Source organism: Saimiri boliviensis, chromosome 21, assembly GCF_048565385.1.
Source record: "Saimiri boliviensis isolate mSaiBol1 chromosome 21, mSaiBol1.pri, whole genome shotgun sequence".
NCBI classification, from domain to species: Eukaryota; Metazoa; Chordata; class Mammalia; order Primates; family Cebidae; genus Saimiri; species Saimiri boliviensis.
The window spans coordinates 10,817,643-10,841,529 of NC_133469.1; the positions used below are offsets into that span (position 1 = coordinate 10,817,643).

General features: G+C 44.6%; 1 protein-coding gene and 1 pseudogene across 5 annotated transcripts in view; one reads left to right on the top strand and one right to left on the bottom strand.

The window, feature by feature from the left end:
• Positions 1–417: 417 nt before the first annotated feature.
• Positions 418–23,887, top strand: part of MRTFA (myocardin related transcription factor A) — a 217,819-nt gene continuing 194,349 nt past the window's right edge. For 2 of the 5 annotated variants that reach the window (XM_074391145.1, XM_074391146.1), the window contains exon 1: positions 418–679. The gene's annotated coding sequence lies outside the window, so the exon portion shown is untranslated. The remainder of the gene's footprint in view (positions 680–23,887) is intronic. The other 3 variants (XM_003932842.4, XM_003932840.4, XM_074391147.1) reach the window with 3 other exon arrangements.
• On the bottom strand, positions 22,141–22,750 carry LOC101038040 (large ribosomal subunit protein eL15-like; annotated as a pseudogene).

A 23,887-nucleotide genomic window follows, 5' to 3' on the forward strand; every position in this document is an offset into this window, starting at 1 on the left:
GAGACCCTTCAGCACCGGAGAAGAATCAGGATGGGGTCTGGGATTAATGGAGTAATTGCTCGCGGCTGAGCATTGATCCCTTGGCAACTTGGCAAGGTCCGGCAGGGTCCACCGCCCTTCCCTTCACAGGGTGACCAGTGGGGTGCGGCCTCTTTAAGACCCAGCGCTCCGCCCCGGCTCGTCGCCGACCTCCTCGCTGCTGCTCAGCCAGTTCCAGACTTTCCTCAACGATGAGGTCATCTTCCCGCTGTCCATTGGCTGCGCCGTGCAGTCAGTCACAGGAAGTCACGCCGCCGTCTTCGCCTTCTTCGTGCCGCTTCCTTCTCCGCCCGCCCCTTAGTCCGCCGATCACCACCCTGATCAGGCCTCTGATTGGCTAGCGCCGCCGTCACTTCTCCAGTGGGCAGTCTTCAGGACGGGAGGCGGGCGTGGTGGGCGGGCCCGCAGCTTCCGCGGCTGAGGGGAGCCGGCGGCAGCGGCGTCTGTGGTGGCCTCGGCAGCGAGAGCGACGGTCCCATCCTCTCCACCTTCTCGGTTGCTGCTGGCCACTCGCCCTCCGCTGGCGGCTACTTCTCAGCTCCGTGCGCCCTGGGTGGACGTTGAGCCTCTGGAGGGGACGCGGACGGCTAGAGCCGGAGTGGGGCGAACCGCGGAGCCCGGCCAGGAGCGGCGAGAGGCGGTGAGTGAGAGTCCAGGCTGGGGACCCCTCCCCCACCGCGGCCCCGCCCCGCCCGGAGCATCCTTTCTCCCCGCGACCCCGCAGTGAGCGCCCTCCCGGGGTCGGGCGGGGCGGCCCTGGCGCCCCCGGCCCTCTTTCCGCCGGCCTTCTGCCCATACCCTCGGGACCCGAGTCGCTGACCCGCGGTCACTGTGTCGGGGCTGGGACCGGGACCGGGAGCGGGAGCGGGATCCGGACCGGGATCTGGACCGCGGCGGGCGGGCGGGGCAGTGCACCTGTGCACCGCCTGGCGGGGCCGCGGTGCGCTGGGCGGGGAGGCACGGAGGTCCTGGCCCTCGCTGCTCCCGGGGTGTGTTTTGATTGCAGGGATGGGGTGTCGGCCGCTTTTTCTGGGGTCTCGTGCAAACCTTCAGGATCCAAGTGCATTCCTGGGGATTCCGAGGCAGGGAGGCTCAGCTGTAGCAACGTAATTGCAGCCAGGTGTACAGGGCTCTGCAGATCTGAAACTTGATGGCCAGGAACTTTACGCTCTAAGAAAGCGTCTGCCTGCCAGGACGCTGATTGCGGCCCACCCTCCCTGCCTCGGGTACCTTTGATACTCCATAGTACCTTGGGCTGGACCTTTTCAGTCGACTCCCAAACCTGCCACTTGCTAGCTGTGTAATCTTGTGCCTTGGTGTTCTCGTCTGAAAAATGAGAACGTTAATACCAGCAGTCGCATACGGCCGTTTGTTGTAAGTGTGAAATGAAATGATTCACGTGAAACGTTGGACACAGTGCTTGGCGCTCGGAAGGGTACAAGAAATGTTTGCTTTCGGGATGTTGAGAATGACTGGTTTGCCAGTGTGCATTAAGCACTAGCCCAGCTTGGCTTTGTTGTCTCTGTTATTATGCAGCATAACGAAAGGGCAGTTGAACGGTTAACTGCTTGCCAGCTCTATTTGGCATGACGTGTGTGTATATACAGGAATGTGGAATACATCACTTAAATGTAATAATGGAATTACCCCCTGCTTCATATATTTTTATATGGTTTTAAACCCGTAAGACGTCTGGAATGTCCCCGAGTTGCAAGTTTTTGAGATCTTTACAGGGTCTTTTCTATATGAAGCCAAAGCCTGTAACATAAGACTTATTGTCAATAAGAAGTTAGACTTACAGATTTTATTTCAGAAGACCACTCCCAAAACTCCAAATGTCACTTACGCAGTTTCACTGTTGAAAAGCAGTCATCTCCCAGGGGTGAGGTGGTACAGCCAGCTGGCCTACAGCCCCGTGACTACAGGGTGGGGAACCTTTGGCTGGAAGTTATTAAACTAAGTTTTGCCTAATGTCGTTTGCATATTTCATAGCGAATCCAAGGGCTTTATGTTACTGTTTCTTATTGAATGGTTTAGAAAGAAGCAATCCATTACTGCATTATTTAAAAACACCTGCAAAGAAAAAAAATATCTGTAGTCTAGCTATAGTGTTTCAGTTTTCGGCCAATAACTGTTAAGAGCCCCTTTTTAAGAAGGCTTTCAAAAGTCACATCCACTAGAATAAGTAATTTAGAGTCAAATCAAGAGAAGTGGAAGAGTAATATGTATCCCATCACCCAAAGTTTTACTGGAGACTTTTCATATCCTTAGTACTCTGCCAGACGCTATCAGGGAGTGATTTGAAAAAGTATGAAATAGGGTCTCAGCCTGTAAAGGGCAAAACCATAAAGTTTAGGTCCACCTGGTGGTAGTAATTACAAGTACTACTTAAGGGATGACTTCATTTATTCATTCAGCACACTTTTCCACGTTTGCATTATGCCAGGTGTTTTTCCAAAGGCTGGGGCAATCAAGGTAAGTGAGATACGGTCCCTGTGCATGAGGCGCTCACAGTCTAGAGGGAGAGGCAAAAAAATGACAGATTGTGACATACTGAAATAAACTGTTAAGCACAAATCCAGACTTTAATGGGAGAGTCAAGGGAGCTTTTCCTGTGGATGTATGGGAAGGCTTCAAAGAAGATGGCGTTTGGGCTGAATGTTAACTCAGATGAAGGAGAGGAAGACCATTCCAAAGACAAGTCACAGCTTAGAAAGGTTTCTTGATAGGCTGGGCACAGTGGCTCACAACTGTAATCAATCTGAGCACTTTGGGAGGCCAAGGCAGGAAGATCACTTGAGGCCAGGAGTTCGAATTGAGACCAGTTGGGCAACATAGTGATAGCTTGTCTCCACCAAAAAATTAAAGAATTAGCTCGCATGGTGGTGCGCACCTGTAGTCCCAGCTACTCCAGTGATTGAGGTGGGAGGATCCCTTGAGCCCAGGAGTTTGAGGTAGGTAAGTTATGTTCACACTGCACTCAAACCTGGACTTGCAGTGAGACCCTGTCTCAAAGAAAAAATAATCCTGATAAAGCTTCTAATATACTAGTTAAAAGCCCCAGGGAGGGAGAAGGAAACTAATATTCCTGATGCCCACTACACAAAAGCTAGGCTTTTATTCTGTTGCTTAGGGATAGGGAAACAGGCTACAACTAGTTAAATAACTCATTTAGGGATACAGAGTTAACAGAACCAGGACTTGAATCTCTGACTTAAAAATACGGTATGTTCTTTTCCTTTTAACATGCTTTCGTAGGGGTAAATATAAGAGGTTAGGAAGTTCTACCCATTGGCCAGGCGTAGTGGCCCATGCCTATAATCCCAGTACTTTGGGAGGCTGAGGTGGGCAGATGACCAGAGGTTGGAAGTTTGAGACCACCCTGACCAACATGGACATACCTCGTCTCTACTAAAGAAAAAAACCCCACAAAATTAGCCAGGTGTGGTGGCACATGTGTGTAATTCCAGCTACTCAAGAAGCCGAGGCAGGAGACTCTCTTGAAGCCGGGAGGCAGAGGTTGTGGCGAGCTGAGATTGTGCCATCGCACTTCAGCATGGGCAACAGAGCAAAACTCCATCTCAAAAATAAAAACTAAAAAGAAAGTTCTACCTATATTATTATCATTTTATTATTACAAATTACTTTCTGTGAAATAAATGTTTCATATTTGATTTATAATTACTAAGGTGGCTGGGCGTGGTGGCTCACGCCTGTAATCCAAGCACTTTGGAGGCCAAGGCGGGTGGATCACCTGAGGTCGGGAGTTCAAGACCAGCCTGACCAACATGGTGAAACCCCGTCTTAAAAAAAAAAAAAAAAAAAGAATCACTAAAGTGATATAATAAAGGTTATTTTTATTAAATGGTATATATTTTATACCTATAAATTTGGTGGCATTTCCTAAAAAGTATGGCCTGTGGAAATACTCAGTAAAAATGGAGTACGTTGATATATACAGATTGTATGTATATGAAGCACTTTACTTTGTTAAAGAGGTATAAACTTTCTTTGAGAGCAGCTTACTTATTTAAGTGTATTTAAAAAAGAATTTATGGGCCGGGCGCGTGGCTCACGCCTGTAATCCAAGCACTTTGGAGGCCAAGGTGGGCGGATCACCTGAGATTGGGCGTTCAAGACCAGCCTGACCAACATGGTGAAACCCCATCTTTAAAAAAAAAAAAGAAAAATAAATAAATAACAATAATAAAAAAATAATTGCCAGGCGTGGTGGCTCACGCCTGTGATCCCAGCACTTTGGGAGGCCGAGGCAGGCGGATCACGAGGTCAAGAGATCGAGACCATTCTGGTCAACATGGTGAAACCCCGTCTCTACTAAAAATACAAAAAATTACCTGGGCATGGTGGTGCGTGCCTGTAATCCCAGCCACTCGGGAGGCTGAGGCAGGAGAATCGCCTGAACCCAGGAGGCGGAGGTTGCGGTGAGCCGAGATGGCGCCATTGCACTCCAGCCTGGGTAACAAGAGCGAAACTCCGTCTCAAAAAAAAAAAAGAAAAAAAAAAAAAAAACAAAAAAAACAAAACGGCCATACATCCACAAATTTTTAATTTTTTTTTTTTTTTTTTTTTTTTTTGAGACGGAGTTTCGCTCTTGTTACCCAGGCTGGAGTGCAATGGCACGATCTCGGCTCACCGCAACCTCTGCCTCCTGGGTTCAGGCGATTCTTCTGCCTCAGCCTCCCGAGTGGCTGGGATTACAGGCACGCCCCACCATGCCCAGGTAATTTTTTGTGTTTTCAGTAGAGATGGGGTTTCCCCATGTTAACCAGGATGGTCTCGATCTCTTGACCTCGTGATCCGCCTGCCTCGGCCTCCCAAAGTGCTAGGATCACAGGCGTGAGCTACCGCGCCCGGCCCGAATGGCCGTTTAATTTACAAAGGGGAAATTAGAATTTTTAAGTCATATTAACAAAGATTGTCGTATTATGCTTAGGGAAAACACTATAGCAAGCTCATATACTAGCAGGCTCCCCGAGGGTGAGGATATTTGTTTTTCTTCCAGCTTCTAGAGCAGTTCTTGGCACATAGCAGGTGCTCAGTAAATTATTTTTTGAATATAAGATGAACATGAACAAATATGTTTATGTTCTTGTGTTTGTATATGTATTTATATAAATGCTAGGGTTGATAGTTGGAATTAATAAACATAAGGAACATTTTTATCTACTGAGAAAAAACTTTGGTCAGGAGGTTATATTTCAGATCTTTGAAAGAGAAAAGAGAAAACATGGATGGGTTGTGGACGAAATGGTATAAGCTTGGGGAGTAGTTTTTTAATAAATGAATACATATTGGAAGAAAGGGAACATTGAACAAAGAGAATGACCCACTGACACAATTCAGCAAATATGGGCACTGTTTATGTCTAAGGCCTTAATACAGTTTTGAGAATCAAGGAAATAGTCTCCGCTCTCAAGGAACTTAGAGTTTTAGAGAGCGGGTGTGTTAGCTGTCTTGCTGTGTAACAGACTACATTGAAAATTAGTGTTTGAGACAATTAACATTTCTTATTTTTCACAGTTTCTGTGAGTCAGGAATTTTGAATCAGCTTGGCTGAGTGATTCAAACTCAGGTTTCTCAAAAAATTCCAATAATGGCTGGGTGCAGTGGCTCACATGTGTAATCTCAGCATTTTGGGAGGCTGAGGCAGGTGGATCATTTGAGGTCAGGAGATCGAGATCAGGGTGGCCAACATGGTGAAACCCATCTGTACTAAAAATACAAAAATTAGCCAGACGTGGTGACTCATGCCTGTAGTCCCAGCTACTTAGGAGGCCGAGGCACGAGAATTGCTTGTACCTGGAGACAGAGGTTGCAGTGAACCAGTATCGCATCACTGCATTCCAGCCTGGGCGACAGACTCCATCTAAAAAAAAAATAGCTGGGAGTGGCAGCACATGCCTGTAATCCCAGCTACTGAGGGGGCTGAGCTGTAAGAATTGCTTGAACCGGGGAGGTGGAGGTTGTAGTGAGCTGAGATCATGCCACTGCACTCCGGCCTGGGCCACAGAGAGAGAGACTCTGTCTCAAAAAAAAAAAAAAATTTATGCCGGGCGCGGTGGCTCAAGCCTGTAATCCCAGCACTTTGGGAGGCCGAGGCGGGTGGATCACGAGGTCAAGAGATCGAGACCATCCTGGTCAACATGGTGAAACCCCGTCTCGACTAAAAATACAAAAAATTAGCTGGGCGTGGTGGCGCGTGCCTGTAATCCCAGCTACTCAGGAGGCAGAGGCAGGAGAATTGCCTGAACCCAGGAGGCGGAAGTTGCGGTGAGCCGAGATCGCGCCATTGCACTCCAGCCTGGGTAACAAGACCGAAACTCCGTCTCAAAAAAAAAAAAAAAAAATTTAAAATACAGTAATATGTCAGCTGAGGTAGCAATAATCTGAAGGCTTGAGTGAGGCTGGTGGATCCTTTTCAAGGTGGCTTCTCATATGGCTGGCAGGTTGGTGCAGGCTGTTGGTGGGAGCTCGGTTCCTCTCCATCTGGGCCTCTCCATGGATGCCTTCATGGCATGGCAGCCAGCCTACCTCAGAGCATGTAATCTAGAAGACCAAGCTGCTGCATTGCCTTTTATGACTTAGCTTCAAAAGTCACATACCATCATTTCTCCAGTATTCTGTTGGCCACACATTGTGGGAAGGTACTGCACAAGAATGTAAGTGGCAGGAGGTGAGAGTCATTGGGGCCCATCTTGGAGGCTGGCCACCACAGTGGGTAAAGTAGAAAATGTTGGAAGAAGGTATAAAGTGTTGAAGTAGGGGAAGGGAAGGACTTAGAGTGGGAAATATTACCTTTGGAGGAATGAGGGGATGGGAAACATTTAATTCCTTTAACAGATATTTATAAATATTTATTGTGTTTACTATGTGCCTTCCACATGTAGGCTAGTATGTGGAGGTAGACACTGAATTAGGTTTATATGAATTTTTTCTTTTTTTTTACGGCAGAGTCTTGCTCCATTGCCAGGCACCAGGCTGGAGTGCAGTGGCGCAATCTCGGCTCACTGCAACCTCTGCCTCCTGGGTTCAAGCAACTCTTCTGCCTCAGCCTGCCAGGTAGCTGGGACTACAGGTACCCACCACCACGCCCAACTAATTTTTGTATTTTTAGTAGAGACAGGGTTTCACCATGTTGGCCAGGATGGTCTTGATCTCTTGACCTCGTGATCCGCCCGCCTCAGCCTCCCAAAGTGCTGGGATTACAGGTGTGAGCCACCGCACCCGGCCTATGGGAAATGTGTGTGTGTTTTTTTTTTTTTTTTTAGACAGTTTTGCTCTTGTTACCCAGGCTGGAGTGCAATGGCGCGATCTCGGCTCACTGCAACCTCCGCCTCCTGGGTTCAGGCAATTCTCCTGCCTCAGCCTCCTGAGTAGCTGGGATTACAGGCACGCGTCACCATGCCCAGCTAATTTTTTGTATTTTTTAGTAGAGACGGGGTTTCACCATGTTGACCAGGATGGTCTCGATCTCTTGACCTCGTGATCCACCCACCTCGGCCTCCCAAAGTGCTGGGATTACAGGCTTGAGCCACCGCGCCCGGCCCTGTGAAATGTTTTAAGTAATTTAGGCCAGCCTTGACATAAGGAAAAATATTTGAAATCTATGTATATAGTGAAAGTGGAGTCTTTTTTTTTTGTATTGATGAGAACAGTAACTTACCAGAGTGTTAGATGAGTAATTACACAGCATATGTAGTTAAGAACATCAATACTCGAGTCATACTGCATTGATTGGAATCCTGGCTCTACTTACTGGCTGTGTGTATGAACTTGGTCTGTGTGACTGTGATACCCTTGCTACTTTAGCTTCTCTGTGACTCACTAGCTGTAAAATGGGGATAATAATGGGGCCTGTTTCATATTGCTGCTGTGAGGGTTAAATTAAAAAAATATAAAGTCCTTGGGACAGCTTTATATGCATGTCATTATCATGGTTCTTATGATCATCATTGGTTTAGGGCAGTTAGCATAGAACTGACTGGATGAATTAGTTTGGTGTCAGATGAGTGAATATAGAATGATAAGAGTATGCAGAAAGAGGCATTTAAATGTTAACCACTGCTGCTTCACCATCAGTTTTTCTAGTTCAAGTACCTTCATCTAGATAATTTTTATTTTGCAAAGTGGAGTGAACCAGTGGGTTTATTTAGGTAAATTCCACAGTTAAAATAAGACCCAAGGAGGTCCATAGTTGCTGTTAAGGGTGTCTCTTACCCCTTAGTATTTTTTAATTTACTAGGCTCTCTGTCTGCAGAATGGTTTAGCCAGAAGCAGTACTTAAAAGTGCATGTGCTTCACAAGAGCTTAGAGGTGAAACTAGGACCCATAATAAACATACCTAGAATGAGAACGTGTGTGGCTGAGTTTAAGGGACAAGGTTAATCTGGAGGACATTTTAAAGGTACAGGCCTGGTGCTGTGGCTCATGCCTGTAATTCCAGCCATGTAAGAGGCTGAGACAGGAGGATTGCTTGAGCCCAGGAGTTTAAGGTTGCAGTGAGCTGTGATAACACCACTGTGCTCTAGGATGGGTAACAGGTGAGACACTATCTCAAGTAAATAAATTTAAATAAGAAAGTTAATTATAAGAGGCCGGGCATGGTGGCTCATGCTTGTAATCCCAGCACTTTGGGAGGCCAAGGCGGGTGGATCAAGAGGTCAGGAGTTCAAGACCAGCCTGGCCGAAATGGTGAAACCCAGTCTCAACAAAACAATACCAAAAAAAAAAAAAAAAGTGAGTGAGTGTGGTGGCGGGCGCCTATAATCCCAGCTATTCGGGAGGCTGAGGCAGAGAATTGCTTGAATCCAGGAGGGAGAGGTTGCGGTGAGCCGGGTCATGCCACTGCACTCCAGCCTGGGCAACAGAGCAAAACTCTTTTTTTTTTTTTTTTTTTTGAGAAAAAGAAAGTTAATTATAAGAAACTTTTAAATCTGAGTATAGAAGTTTAGGAATTGAAAGGAGAGATTGTGTGAAACCCCATCAGTTTAGAGGCAGTAGTCATCTTCGTTAGGAAGTGACTCCATTTTACTACTTTAGGAAGTAGTTAGATTTGTTACCTCAAAAGAAAAGGAAATAAAAATGGATTCGGCTTTCTCCAATGTTGAAGTCTCAAATCTCTGATTTTGTACAACAGAAAAACGATTCTGTTGACTTAAAAACTGCCCGAATGTTTTTTTGTTTGTTACTTTTGTTTTGTTTTTAAAGAGACAGTCTCACTCTGTCATTCAGCAACCTCACAGGCCTGTACCTTCTATTTTTTAATCTTTTTTTTTTTTTGAGACAGTTTCGCTCGTTACCCAGGCTGGAGTACAATGGCGTGATCTCGGCTCATCGCAACCTCCGCCTCCCGGGTTCAGGCAATTCTCCTGCCTCAGCCTCCTGAGTAGCTGGGATTACAGGCACGCACCACCGTGCCCAGCTAATTTTTTGTACTTTTGGTAGAGACGAGGTTTCACCGTGTTGACCAGGATGGTCTCGATCTCTTGACCTCGTGATCCACCCACCTCGGCCTTCCAAAGTGCTGGGATTACAGGCTTGAGCCACCGTGCCTGGCCTATTTTTTAAATCTTAATCTTAATTTTAATTTTTTGAGACATGGAGTCTTGCTCTTACAGCCAGGCTAGAGCACAGCAGTGCGATCTTGGGGCACAGCAACCTCTCTCTCCCGGGTTCAAGTGATTCTCTTGCCTCAGCCTCACAGGTAGCTGGGATTATAGGTGTGCACCACCATGCCCAGCTGATTTTTATATTTTTTTTTAGTAGAGACAGGATTTCACTGTATGTTGGCCAGGCAGATCTTGAACTCCTGACCTCAGGTGATCCACCTGCCCTTGGCTTCCTAAAGTGCTGGGTTTACAGGTGTGAGCCACCATGCCCTGCCAGTCCTGCACCTTTTAAATGCCCTGCAGATTAACCTTGTCCCTTAAACTCAGCCACATAGCTTCTCATTCTAGGTATTTTTAGTGTGGGTTCTAGTTCCACCTCTAAGCTCTCGTGAAGCATATGGCAGAATCATAGCTCACTGCAACCTCCAACTCCTTGTTTTAAATGATCCTCCTGTCTCAGCATTCTGAATAGCTAGGACAACAGCATGCACCACAACCCTTGACTAATTTCATTTATTTATTTATTTTGAGACAGAGATTTGCTCTTGTTGCCCAGGCTGGAGTGCAATGGTGCAGTCTGGGCTCACTGCAACCTCTGCCTTCCGGGTTCAAGCAATTATCCTGCCTCAGCCTCTTCCTGAGTAGCTGGGATTACAGGTACATGCCTAGCTAATTTTTTGTATATTTTTTAGTAGAGATGGGGTTTCACTATGTTGGCGAGGCTGGACTCGAACTCCTGACCTCAGGTGATCCACCCGCCTCGGGCTCCCAAAGTGCTGAGATTATATGCGTGAGCCACCGTGCCCGGGCTGCTTGGCTAATTAAAAAAATTTTTTTTGTAGCGATGAGAGTTTTGCTATGTTGCCCATGCTAGTCTCAAATTCCTGGCCACAGCAATCCTCCTGCCTTGGCCTCCTGAAGTGCTGGGATTATAGTGTGAGCCACCATGCCTTGGAAAGAGTCTTAAAAATACTAAATCCCTGTCACATGTATGAAGAGAGAAGATAATTAAACTCTGATACCGCAGGTGTTAAAGCAGAAATTGAGTGATCAGTCAGGGTGCATTGCGTGGAACTAATTGCCCAAGTTGCCTTCAGTTCTGTGGTTCATGACTCAAGTCCAGTTCTCTCATTCTTTAATGGGAGGAGGTACTATGAAATTAAATGATTTGAGTTCCACAAGTCTTCTGGCTGAGTTGAGGCCAGTTCCTCACACAGTACTTAAGGCTGGCTCATATAGCAGTAATAGAAGATCTGTAGAATCCTTGGAAGAAAGAGTGTTGTGAAAATGTCTTTTTTAATCCATGTTTTTACTTCTGTGGAATGTCTGGTTCATTTGCTCCCCACTGATTCTTATTGATAGGCATTTAAAAATCATTCTCTGTGTAAATGAGAGCTTGTCATGAGTAATTTGGCTAGTTCATTATAAGATCTGGAGTATGTACTTTGTTATTGAATTTGAAGATAGGTAGGCTATTTACAGGTCTTTGTCCTCTAAAATTATGGGTGATTCTGGTTTTTTGAAATTCTTTGTTCTTATATCAAAATTTAAAATATAATGGGCATAATTCAAACAAAGTTGCTGAACTTTATATAGTATGACAGAGTAAAAACCAGTGAGGTAACACGTCCATGTCACATTTAAGGGCACAACAGATCTGGTTACTGCCAATTACTGAGTATGTAAATCTAGGCTTACTCCTTCTTGTGATTCAGTTTTTTCATCTGTAAAATAGAGTTACTGATCCTTACAACATGAGGTTGTTATAAGGATTATGAAGAAACATAAAGAGGGAAGTAATAGGGGCATTTACTCTATGGTAGACATTGTGCTACCCTATTAATCCTCATACCAACTCTGAAATAAGTGGTAGTAGCAACATTTTGCAGATGAGCAAAGAGAAGCTTGGAGAGAGGAACTAATTTAGGAAGATAACAGTTAGGATTTTTGTTGTGGTGGGTTTTTTGCTTTTTTGTTTTTTTTTTTAGACAGAGCATTGCTTTGTGTTCAAGGCGTGAGTATAGAGGCGAGATCATAGCTCACCATAACCTCAAACCCCTGGGGTCAAGCAGTTCTCCTGGATAACTAGGACTATAGGCGTGTGCCACCTGGCTAATTAAATTTTTTTGTACAAGCAGGGTCTCACAATGTTGTCCAGGCTGATCTTGAACTCCTGTCCTCAAGCCTTGACTTCCCAAGTGTTGAGATTACAGGCATGAGCCACTGTGCCTGGCCAGAATTTGAATCCAGATCTGTTTTTGAATTAAGTAATTCTAGCTTCCTACCGTGATGTATATGAAGTTCCTAACTTTGCCTCTAGTAAATGGCTGTACACATTCAGTGTCCGTTGCATAGTTAGTGAAAATGTCAGTTATAGTGAGAATTCTTTGTAGCAATAATCAAGATGTAACAGCTCAGAAAATAATTCTCTTTTTTATTGCATTTTAGGTTTTTGGGGTACATATGAAGAACATGTAAGATTGTTGCATAGGTATACACATGGCACTGTGGTCTACTGTCAGAAAATATTCTTTGCAGTATTCCTTATGTGCATCTGGTTGCCGTTCCTGAGATGGACACTGTAATAGTAACTTCACATCTTAAGTTGCTCAGTTAATACTGACCAAATAAGGGCCAGGCATTATATGGCTTATACCTGTAATTCCAGCAGTTTGGGAGGCTGAGGTGGGAGGATCATTTGAACCCAGGAGTTCAAGACCAGCCTGGGCGACATGACAAGACCCTGTCTCTACAAGAAATAAAAAAAGTAGTTAGGCACAGTGACATGTACCTGTAGTGCTTGAACCTGGAAGATGAAGGTTGCAGTGAGCTTGAGCTGTATTTGTGCCACCGCACTCCAGCCTGGGTGACAGAGTGAGACTCTATCTCAAAAAGAAAAAATTACCAAATAAGGGCATACTATAATATCCACATTTTTAGGATTTTTTTTTGGTCAGTGTTTCAGTATCTTTAAATTGTAAATGGGGTAAGTGATGCCAGGGTCTCTTGATTGTGGTTAATTTGTACATATTTTCTCTACCACAAAATTTATAGGAACTTGGAAAGTTGTCTTTTGCTAATACTTTAGAATGCACTATGTTGAATTTTGGTGTTAGAGTGGTATTATGATGGTTGATACCTTGGTGCGTGCACGCATGGGTGTGCGTGTGCGTGTGTGTGTGTGTGTGTGTGTGTGTGTAAGAGAGAGTGAGAGAGAGAGACAGAGAGACAGACAGAGACAGGGTCTCATTCTAATACCCAGGCTGGATCGCAGTGGCATGATCGTAGCTCACTGTAACCTTGAACCTCTGGCTTCAAGCAGTTTTCCTGCCTTGACTTCTCAAAGTGTTGGGATTACAGGCATGAGCCACTGCATCTGACACTAGCTTTATTATTTTGTATTTCGTTACATGACAGATACATTTAAAATATAAAGTAGTCTTTTTGAGTTTGCTAAATACATGCATATATATTGTCTTTCCTTTAAAACGTAGAGATAGAGAAATTTAGAAGTTAAAAGTAAGGGTTGGCCAGATGCTGTCACTCACGCCTGTAATTCCAGCACTTTAGGAGGATTGCTTGAGCTCGGGGGTTCGAGACCAGCCTGGGCAACACGGCAAAACCCTGTCTATACGAAAAATACAAAAATTAGCTGGGCATGGTGGTGTGCACCTGTAGTCCCAGTTACTCTGGAAACTGAGGTGGGAGAATTGCTTGAGCCTGGGAGGTGAAGGTTGCACCACTGCCCTCCAGTCTGGGTGACAGAGCCAGACCCTGTCTCAAAAAAGAGTAAAGGTTAGGACGGACGCAGTGCCTCACTTCTGTAATCCCAGCACTTTAGGAAGCCGAGGCAGGTGGATCATATGAGGTCAGGAGTTCAAGACCAGCCTGGCCAACATGGTGAAACCACGTCTCTACGAAAAATACAAAAAAAATTAGCCAGGCGTGGTGGTGGGTCCCTGTAATCTCAGCTACTTGAGAGGCTGAGTCAGGAGAATTAGAGGCAGAGGTTGCAGCAGTGAGTTGAGTTTGTACCACTACATTCTACTCTGGGGGACAGAGCAGGACTCTGTCTCAAAAAAAAAAAAAAAGAAAAGAAAAAAGAAAAGAGTAAGTAAGGGTTATTTCTTTCTTTTTTCTTTCTTTCCTTTCTTCCTTTTTTCCTTCTTTTTTTGAGATGGAAGTCTCACTGTGTTGCCCGGCTGGAGTGCAGTGGCCTGATCTTGGCTCACTGCAACCTCCAGCTCCCGGATTCCAGCGATTCTCCTGCCTCAGATTCCTGAGTAGCTGGGACTACAGGCTCCCACCGCCATACCTGGCTAATTTTTTGTACTATAGTAGAGACTGGGTTTCACCATGTTAGGCAGGATGGTCTTGATCTCTTGACCTCATCATCCGCCAGCCTTGGCCTCCCAAAGTTATGGATTACAGGCGTTAGCCACCCTGCCTGGCCTTACCTTATTTACTTACTTACTTATTTAGTTATTTATTTATTTTTTTTTCTTTTTTTTTTTTGAGACGGAGTTTCGCTCTTGTTACCCAGGCTGGAGTGCACTGGTGTGATCTCGGCTCACGGCAACCTCCGCCTCCTGGGTTCAGGTAATTCTCCTGCCTCAGCCTCCTGAGTAGCTGTGATTACAGGCACGCACCACCATGCCCAGCTAATTTTTTGTGTTTTTAGTAGAGATGGGGTTTCACCATGTTGACCAGGATGGTCTCGATCTCTTGACCTCGTGATCCACCCGCCTTGGCCTCCCAAAGTGCTGGGATTACAGGCTTGAGCCACCGTGCCCTAGTTATTTATTTTGAGGTAGGGTCTTGCTATGTTGCCTGGGCTGGTTGTAGATGGGCAGTCCTCCTCCCTTGGCTTCCCAGAAGTGTTGAGATTACAGGTGTGAGCCATCACGCCCATCCTATTTTTATTTTTATTTTCAGACAGTTTCGCTCTTGTTACCCAGGCTGGAGTGCAATGGCGCAATCTCGGCTCACCGCAACCTCCACCTCCTGGGTTCAGGCAATTCTCTTGCCTCAGCCTCCTGAGTGGCTGGGATTACAGGCACGCGCCACCGTGCCCAGCTAATTTTTTCTATTTTTAGTAAAGACAGGGTTTCACCATGTTGACCAGGATGGTCGCGATCTCTTGACCTTGTGATCCACCCGCCTTGGCCTCCCAAAGTGCTAGGATTACAGGCATGAGCCACTGCGCCCGGCCCCTGTTTTTATTTTTATTGATTTATTACTTTTTGAGTTGCTCTGTTGCCCAGGCTGGAGTGCAGTGGTGCCATCTTGGCTCACTGCAACCTCCACCCACTGGGTTCAAGCAATTCTCCTGCCTCAGCCTCCCAAGTAGCTGGGACTACAGGGTTGTGCCACCATGCCCAGCTAATTTTTAACATATTTTCAGTGAAGACAGAGTTTCACCAACCTGGCCAGGATGTTCTCGATCTCTTGACCTCGTGATCCCACTTTGGCCTCCCAAAGTGCTGAGATTACAGGCATGAGCCACTGCACTTGGCCCCTTATTTTTATTTTTTATAGGGATGGGGTCTCACTATGTTGCCCAGGCTGGTCTTGAAGTCCTGGGCTCAAGTGATCCTCCTGTCTTGGCCTCTCAGAGTGTTGAGATTATAGCCATGAGCCACTGAACCTTTTATTCTATTTTATAGATTCATTGAACTATATTACATTATCTTATTGATACTTCCTTTCTGTCAGATTTTTTTTTTGGTGGCGGTTGGGTTCCTGGAATGGTAACAGGGAACCAAGAATGTAACGTATCATAGGCTGGTCATTTGAAATAAATTTAAATATTTATTTTACCCAGTAGAAGTTCATAGGATATTATGGTTTGTTTGTGTGTGATATCTGTCATGAGTCTTTATATACCCTGAGTCAGTTGATTATTTAATCATTTTCCTAAATCAGACCCTCTGTGGCATGATTGACCCTTTTTTTTAAAGCAATATTCTGACCTTTATCTGAAAGCTGATTCTTAAAGTGTGTCTGGCAGGATCAATATGTATGGAAACCAGGCATGACTTAATACAATTTGAACAAGCTAATCATGACATTTTATTTTCAACATGTCTAATAGCCTGTTGGCTGCCCAAATAACACTGAGTTAATTATAGTGTAACCTTTTGTGCTATTTGGAGAGTGTTAAGGGATTTTTGAATGCCTTCCAAAATTCACCTTTATGAAGTGAGCTTAGAAAGCTTAGAAAATGCTTTCTAGAGCAGGGATTCTCAAAACTTTACTTGCATGAGCGACCCTGCCTCTTCTGGGTACTTATTTGCTTTGTTTTTAAAAAGCATAGCACGTTTCTGTACTGTTTAGAGACAGTGATGGGGTTGAATGCACCTCTTTTTAGTCCTGGCTCTATTGCTGACTGGCTCAGTGATCTTAGACAAGGGAATTAATATTTTTAATTTTTTTTTATTTTTTGAGATGGAGTTTCACTTTGTGTCGTCCAGGCTGGAGTGCAGTGGCGTGATCTTGGCTCACTGCAGCCTCTGCCTCCCAGGTTCAGGCGATTCTCCTGCCTCATCCTCTCAAGTAGCTGGGATTACAGGTGTGCTCCACCACGCCTAGCTTTTTCTTTATTTTAGTAGAGACAGAATATCACTATGTTGGCCAGGCTGATCTCAAACTCGTGATGTCAAGAGATCTACCCACCTTGGCCTCCCAAAGTGTTGGGATTACAGGTGTTAGTCACTGTGCCTGGACAATCTTTTAAAATTTTTTTGTTTGTTTTGTTTTGTTTTTTGAGGCAGAGTTTCGCTCTTGTTACCCAGGCTGGAGTGTAATGGCCTGATCTCGGCTCACCGCAACCTCCACCTCCTGGGTTCAGGCAATTCTCCTGCCTCAGCCTCCTGAGTAGCTGAGATTACAGGTATGTGCCACCATGCCCAGCTAATTTTTTGTATTTTTAGTAGAGATGGGGTTTCACCATGTTGACCAGGATGGTCTTGATCTCTTGACCTCGTGATCCACCTGCCTCGGTCTCCCAAAGTGCTGGGATTACAGGCTTGAGCCACCGTGCCCGGCTAAATTTTTAAATTGAAAGAATTTTCCTTTGACACAGAATCTTGCTCCATTGCTCAGGCTGGAGTGCAGTGGCTTGAACATGGCTTACTACAGCCTTTATGTCCTGGGCTCAAGTGATATTCCTGCTTCAGCCTCCTGAGTAGCTGGGACCAGAGGCATGTGCCATCACACCTGGCTAATTTTTAAATTTTTGTAGAGACGGGGTATCTCTGTGTTGCTCAGACTGGTTCAAGTGATCTTCTCGCCTCGTCCTCTCAAAGTGCTGGGATTACAGACGTGAACCATCATGTTTGGTAGCTCTTTTTTGAAGCTCAGTATACTTAGAAGATAGTTGTAAGAGGTAAATTCAGTTACATGTAAAGCATTTAACTCATAATAGGCATCAATATGTGTTCATTTTCATAGCACTCAAAAATTTTCCTTGGTAGCACTAACCACAATTAAATAATTATGTAATTAAAAAATGTTTTTCTTATAAGCTTTGTGACACCAGGGTCCGTATCTGTCTTTTCACTGCCCTAGTCTCAGCATCCAGCATAGTGCCAGGCATAGCGTATAGTAGATGGTCAGAAAATACTTGTTAAATGAATGAACGCTCCTTTCCTAATTCTGTCCTCCCTTGGCTTAAAGGATGGTATCCTGAACATTTTGGCCTGCTTTGAGAATCAATCACCTTGTTAGATAACTGGTCTATTAAAGACTGGAGCTGGGTAAAAGGGAGGGCAATGAATAAAGGAATAACAATGAAAGAGCACAGAATGGTATTCAAAGTAAATTATAAGACCATAGTACTCTGGACTTTCTAACACTCTCTGGTCTGAAATCCAGCCCCCAGTTCTACCCAAACAGTTTTCATTGCGATCGCCACTAGTTTACATGTTGCTAAACATGTTGAGTTTTCCCTAGTTTAGTAAAATAATAACTCTTCTAGTTACTCAGCGAAGAACCCTGGAGTCATCTTCTCTTTCTTTCCTACTTTGTAGAATCCAGTGCATCATCAAATACAGTTAGCTCTGTCGTCAAGATACATCCATAGTCTGATCACTTTTTCATCTCCTCCACCATAATCACCCTCTTCCAAGCCATCTGTATTAGTTTAGTTTCCTGTGGCTGCTAGAAGAAATTACTACACTTGGTACCTTAAAACAACACATATTTGTTCTTTTGTAGTTCTGGAGGTCAGACATTTGACCCAGTCTTACTGGATCAAATTCAGGATGTCACAAGGGCTGTAATCCTTCCAGAGGCTTTAGGGGAGAGCCTGTTCTTTACCTCTTCCACCTTCTGGTGGCTACTGGCTTTCCTTGGCTTGTGGCAGTGTCAGTTTAGTCTTCAGGGTCAGCATTTTAAAGTCTCTCTCTGTACATGTCTTTCTCCTGCGCTATTTTTGTCATCTCTCTCTGCCTCCCTCTTCTCTTGTAAGGACATGATTGCATTTAGGGCCCACTGGATAATCAGGATAATCCTCCATTCCAGAATTCTTAATCACTTCTGCAAAGACTCCTACCCCTTTTTGCTATAGAAGGTAACATTCACAGATTCCACGTATTAGGATGTGGGTATCTTTTTGGGCCATTTTTCAGCCTACCATAGTCTCTTCTCTGCTCATCTGTCCCACAGGCAAAATACACCCATCTCATTCCAATATCCCCAAAAGTCTCAACCCATTGCAACATCAGCTGAAGCCCAAGATCTCATCTATCACCAGCTCAGAAGTCTAAAGTCTCATTATTTAAAGCATCTGTTATCTGTTCCCCAAATACATTGGTTAGACATGTATAGTATAACAGTTATAGGTAACTCCTATTACAAAAGGGAGAAAATGCAAGGAGTAAATGGGTTACTGGTACCAAGTAATTTCAAAATTCAGCAGGGAAAATTTTTATTAGGTTTCAAAGCCTGTGAGTAATTTTCTTTTGCTTGAGACACTACCCTCTTAGCCTGTGGCTCTAGCTTCTGTTTTCATAGTTATCCTTTCTTTTTCTTGAAGAGAAGCATATATTTGCAACTGAGTAGAGTTTTTACTCACAGTGTTTAAAAATTGTGTTAGAACTTAACATCTGAACCATTTTTAAGTATACTGTTTGGTGGTATTAAGTACATTCATATTGTTGTGGAACCACCACCAATGTTCATCTCCAGAACTGTTTTTATCTTGCAAAACTGAAACTCTGTACCCATTAAACAATGGCACCCCATTATCCTCTCCCCCGTCCCTGTGAACCACCATTCCATTTTCTGTCTCTATGATTTGGATTACTCTTAAGTACTTCATACAAGTGGAAACATACAATATTTTTCTTTTGTCACTAGCTTATGTCACTTAGTATGATGTCCTCAAGATTCATCCATGTTGTAGCATATATCAGAATTTTCTTTCTTTTTATGTTTGGAAGAGTAATTTTATTAGTCTGATCTCTACATGTTGAATTTTGGTAGTCCAGCAGCTTTTAGCTTTCGTCTTTCTTTCTTTTTATTTTAAAGACAGAATCTCACTCTGTCTCCCAGGCTGGAGTGCAGTGGCATAATCATGGCAATTCTCCCATGTCAGCCTTCTGAGTGGCTGGGACTGCAGGCATCCACCACCACACTTGGCTCATTTTTTGTATTTTTTGTAGGGATGGGTCTCATTTTGTTGCCCAGTCTAGTCTCGAACAAATTACAGATGTGAGCTATCACACCCAGCCAACAGCCTTCCTTTGTTTCATTCTTTCTTTGTTCTTTCAGTCCAAGTTGACAGTGTTTCTGCTGATATAACATTAGAAACCTTTTGGGTCTCCTGTGTATATTTTGGGGGTTTCTGTCATCAAGCAAGAGGGTTCTCTATAGAGCTTTTCTGGATAATCTCATCTCCATTCCTACTTTCTCTTTATGGTTGGCTGAAGGAATTAATGAGTCATATGCCTAATCCTTCAGCATGACTAAGAGGTTGTCCTGCCACATGCTTGACTTTCTCTCCACACTGTATTTCTCTTAACAGTGAATTTCCTAATTTTAACATATTTTGTTGTCTGGGTGCAGTGGCTTATACCTGTAATCCCAGCACTTTGGGAGGCTGAGCCAGGTGGATCACCTGAGGTCAGGAGTTTGAGATCAGCCTGGCCAACATGGTGAAACCCTGTCTCTACTAAAGATACAAGAAAGATAGTCGGTCATGGTGGCTCATGCCTGTAATAGTGGTACTTTGGGAGGCCAAGGCAGATGGATCACCTGAGGTCAGGGGTTGGAGACCAGCCTGACCAACATGGAGAAAGCTAAAAATGTAAAATTAGCCAGGTGTGGTAGCATATTTCTGTAATCCCAGCTACTTGGGAGGCTGAGGCAGGAGAATCGCTTAAACCTGGGAGGCAGAGGTTGCAGTGAGCTGAGATGGTGCTACTGCACTCTAGCCTGGGCAACAAGAGTGAAATTCTATCTTAAAAGAAATTAGCCAGGTGTGGTGGTGGGTGCCTGTAACCCCAGGTACTTAGGAGGCTGAGGTCGGAGAATTGCTTGAACCCGGGAGGCAGAGGCTACCGTGAACCAAGATGGTGCTACTGTACTCTAGCCTGGGTCAATGAGACTCTGCCTCCAAAAAAAAAAAAAAAAAAAAAAAAGCCAACACCAAAAAAAATCTTTTGTGATCCAGATAAGCTGAGAATTTTCCAAATCAAACCAAATTTTCCAAGTACTGGTTTCTTTTTGTTTAACATTTCTCTTATTAATTTTTCCTCTTATGTTTTACTGTAAACAATAAGAGCCGGGCGCGGTGGCTCAAGCCTGTAATCCCAGCACTTTGGGAGGCCGAGGCGGGTGGATCACGAGGTCGAGAGATCGAGACCATCCCGGTCAACATAGTGAAACCCCGTCTCTACTAAAAATACAAAAAATTAGCTGGGCATGGTGGCACATGCCTGTAATCCCAGCTACTCGGGAGGCTGAGGCAGGAGAATTGCCTGAACCCAGGAGGCGGAGGTTGCGGTGAGCCGAGATCGCGCCATTGCACTCCAGCCTGGGTAACAAGAGCGAAACTCTGTCTCAAAAAAAAAAAAAAAACAATAAGAAGAAACCAGGCTGTACCTTCAGTATGTTGCTTGGGAGTTTCCGAATTCTTTGCTTAAAAATTCTGCTTCCCATACAACTGTTAGACACAATTCTGCTGCTATATAACAAGGATCATCTTTCCGTTAGTTTCCGGTAACATTTTTCTCATTTCCTTCTGAGTACTTGTCAGGAAGTACCTTTAACATTCATATTTTTACCAACATTCTGTTTATAAAAGTATATGTATTCTGTGCAACGACATAGACTTTCTACTTTTCACTTCCTGTGAGACACCACACCCAGCCCTTAAAGCCTTTCAGTGGATTGGATCAGGCCCGTCCGGATTATCTAGCACAGCCTCCTTTGCTTAAAGCTAGCTGGTAATGAAAGTGAGTTACATCTACAAAATACCTTCACAACAAACTGAGTATCACACCATCATCATTATTTCTTGCCTGGATTATTGCAATATCTTTTTTTTTTTTTTTTTTTTTTTTTTTGAGAAGGAGTCTTACTCTCTCACCCAGGCTAGAGTGCAGTGGCGCAGTCCGCCCTCGGTTAAAGTGATTCTCCTGCCTCAGCCTCCCAAGTAGCTGGGATTACAGGTGCCTGCCACTGTGCCTGGCTAATTTTTGTAGTTTTTGTAGAGACAGAGTTTTGCCGTGTTGGCCAGGCTGGTCTCAGACTCCTGACCTCAAGTGATCCACCTGCTTCAGCCTCCCAAAGTCCTGGAATTACAGGCGTGACCTACCTTGCATGGCCAATATTTTCATTTAATTATTTCATTAAGTTTATTATTTTGCTGTTTTTATTAAATTTATTCCTAAGTACACACATTTTAGAAGTTTAAATTGTTCATAAACTTTTTTTTTTTTTTTTTTTTTGAGACAGAGTTTCGCTCTTGTTACCCAGGCTGGAGTGCAATGGCTCGATCTCGGCTCACTGCAACCTCCGCCTCCTAGGTTCAGGCAATTCTCCTGCCTCAGCCTCCTGAGTAGCTGGGCTTACAGGCACGTGCCACCATGCCCAGCTAATTTTTTTGTATTTTTAGTAGAGACGGGGTTTCACCGTGTTGACCAGTATGGTCTCGATCTCTTGACCTTGTGATCCACCCGCCTCGGCCTCCCAAAGTGCTGGGATTACAGGCTTGAGCCACCGTGTTCATAAACATTTTAAAATAAAATTCACGGTTTAAAAATCCCAGACTTCTGGCTTCTTTTTGAAAAGAAATGTAGCAGATCAGCAATTCTAGGTCTACACTCCTTCATGACAACAATATATTAGAACTAACAAGTGGATACCTTAGACAGGGCATGTACTCTTCAACTTGCCACAGTTCCTACTACTCTTTTTTTTTTTTTGACCTAAATTGTTTATTAGGTATGAATTTTACAAACTTTACTTACATTAGTGATAACGGTGGAGTTGGAGAGTATTGCGCTTCTCCAGGCTACCCGGCAAGAACCACCAATAGTGTGGTGGAACATATGGCCCTTTCCAAGGCCACGGCTCTTTTGGCCTGCGGATGTCAGCCCATGCAGCTCCCTGTGCTTGTGGACTGGTTTGGTGATCCATCGCATGTCAGGATTTCTTCCATTCTTTATGGAATGGATCAGTAAGAATAACCTCAAAAAATTTGTATGTTCACCAACTCACTAAGAATTCAGGACTCTTAGAGCCCCACAGTGGCGTCCAGCTTGCTCCTCTGCAACAAACTGAAGGCTTCGAGCAAACTTGAGCTGGTTAACACCATGATGGACAGGCTTGCCGTAAGTTGCACCCTTAGGAACTGGGCGTTTTTGGCCGCCACGGCGAACATGAATCCTATATATAACGTAAGCTTGCTTGGCCTTGTAGCCCAGTCAGCGTGCTTTATCAGGCCAGGTAGGGTGGGCAGCCCTGTGGAGAGCAGAGAGCTGGCGGTACTGCCAGGAGCGGACTCTCAGAAGAAAGTGCATGACATCAGACTGCTTCTTTCTCTGTAGCTCCTGGATGTACTTGTATGCACCCATCTTGGCTTACCTGATAGCTTCCATCAGACCCCTACTACTCTTGATTAAAAGCCATGATATAACCAATACCATTCATTTAAGGCACCTGCTTGGAGCATACTGAGAACAAAAGGCTTGAGAGAAGAGGAAGGAGCATGGTGTGATTGGATATGCATTTTAAAACTCTGGCTTCAGGGTAGAGAACTGACTGAAGGGAGTTAGAGGGAAGGATGGATGGAAGAAAACCAGGCGCAGTGGCTCACACTTGTAATCCCAGCACTTTGGGAGGCTGAGGCAGGCAGATCACAAGGTCAAGAGATCAAGACCCTCCTGATGGCCGGGCGCGGTGGCTCAAGCCTGTAATCTCAGCACTTTGGGAGGCCGAGGCGGGTGGATCATGAGGTCGAGAGATCGAGACCAACCTGGTCAACATGGTGAAACCCCATCTCTACTAAAAATACAAAAAAGTAGCTGGGCATGGTGGCACGTGCCTGTAATCCCAGCTACTCAGGAGGCTGAGGCAGGAGAATTGCCTGAACCCAGGAGACGGAGGTTGTGGTGAGCCGAGATCGCGCCATTGCACTCCAGCCTGGGTAACAAGAGTGAAACTCTGTCTCAAAAAAAAAAAAAAGACCCTCCTGGCCAACATGGTGAAACCCATCTCTACTAAAAAAAACAAAAAACAAAAACAAAAACAAAAAATATAGCTGGGTGTGCCTGTAGTCCCAGCTGAGACAGGAGAATCCCTTGAATGCAGGATGTGGAGGTTATAGTGAACCGGGATTGTGCCATTGCACTTCAGCCTGGCAACAGAGCGAGACTCCATCTAAAAAAAAAAGCCATTTATTTAATTGGTTTAACTGGAAATAGTGTGGCTTAGACTAGCTAGAGTAGTTTTAGTGACAGAAATGAGAAGGTGACAAATGAGGTAATATTTACAGAGTGATTATCAACAGAAATTGATGATGGAATGGATATGAGGAGGGAGAGGGAGATGCCAAAGATGGCCCTTAAGGTGTCTGACTTTATGTTAATAAGGTAGACACAAGTGCCATTTACAGAAATGGGGAACATTGGAGCCAGTGCAACCTGCAGGAAATGAGGATTTAAGAGTTCAGTTTGGAATGTAAATTTGAGATACCTGTCAGACATCCCAGT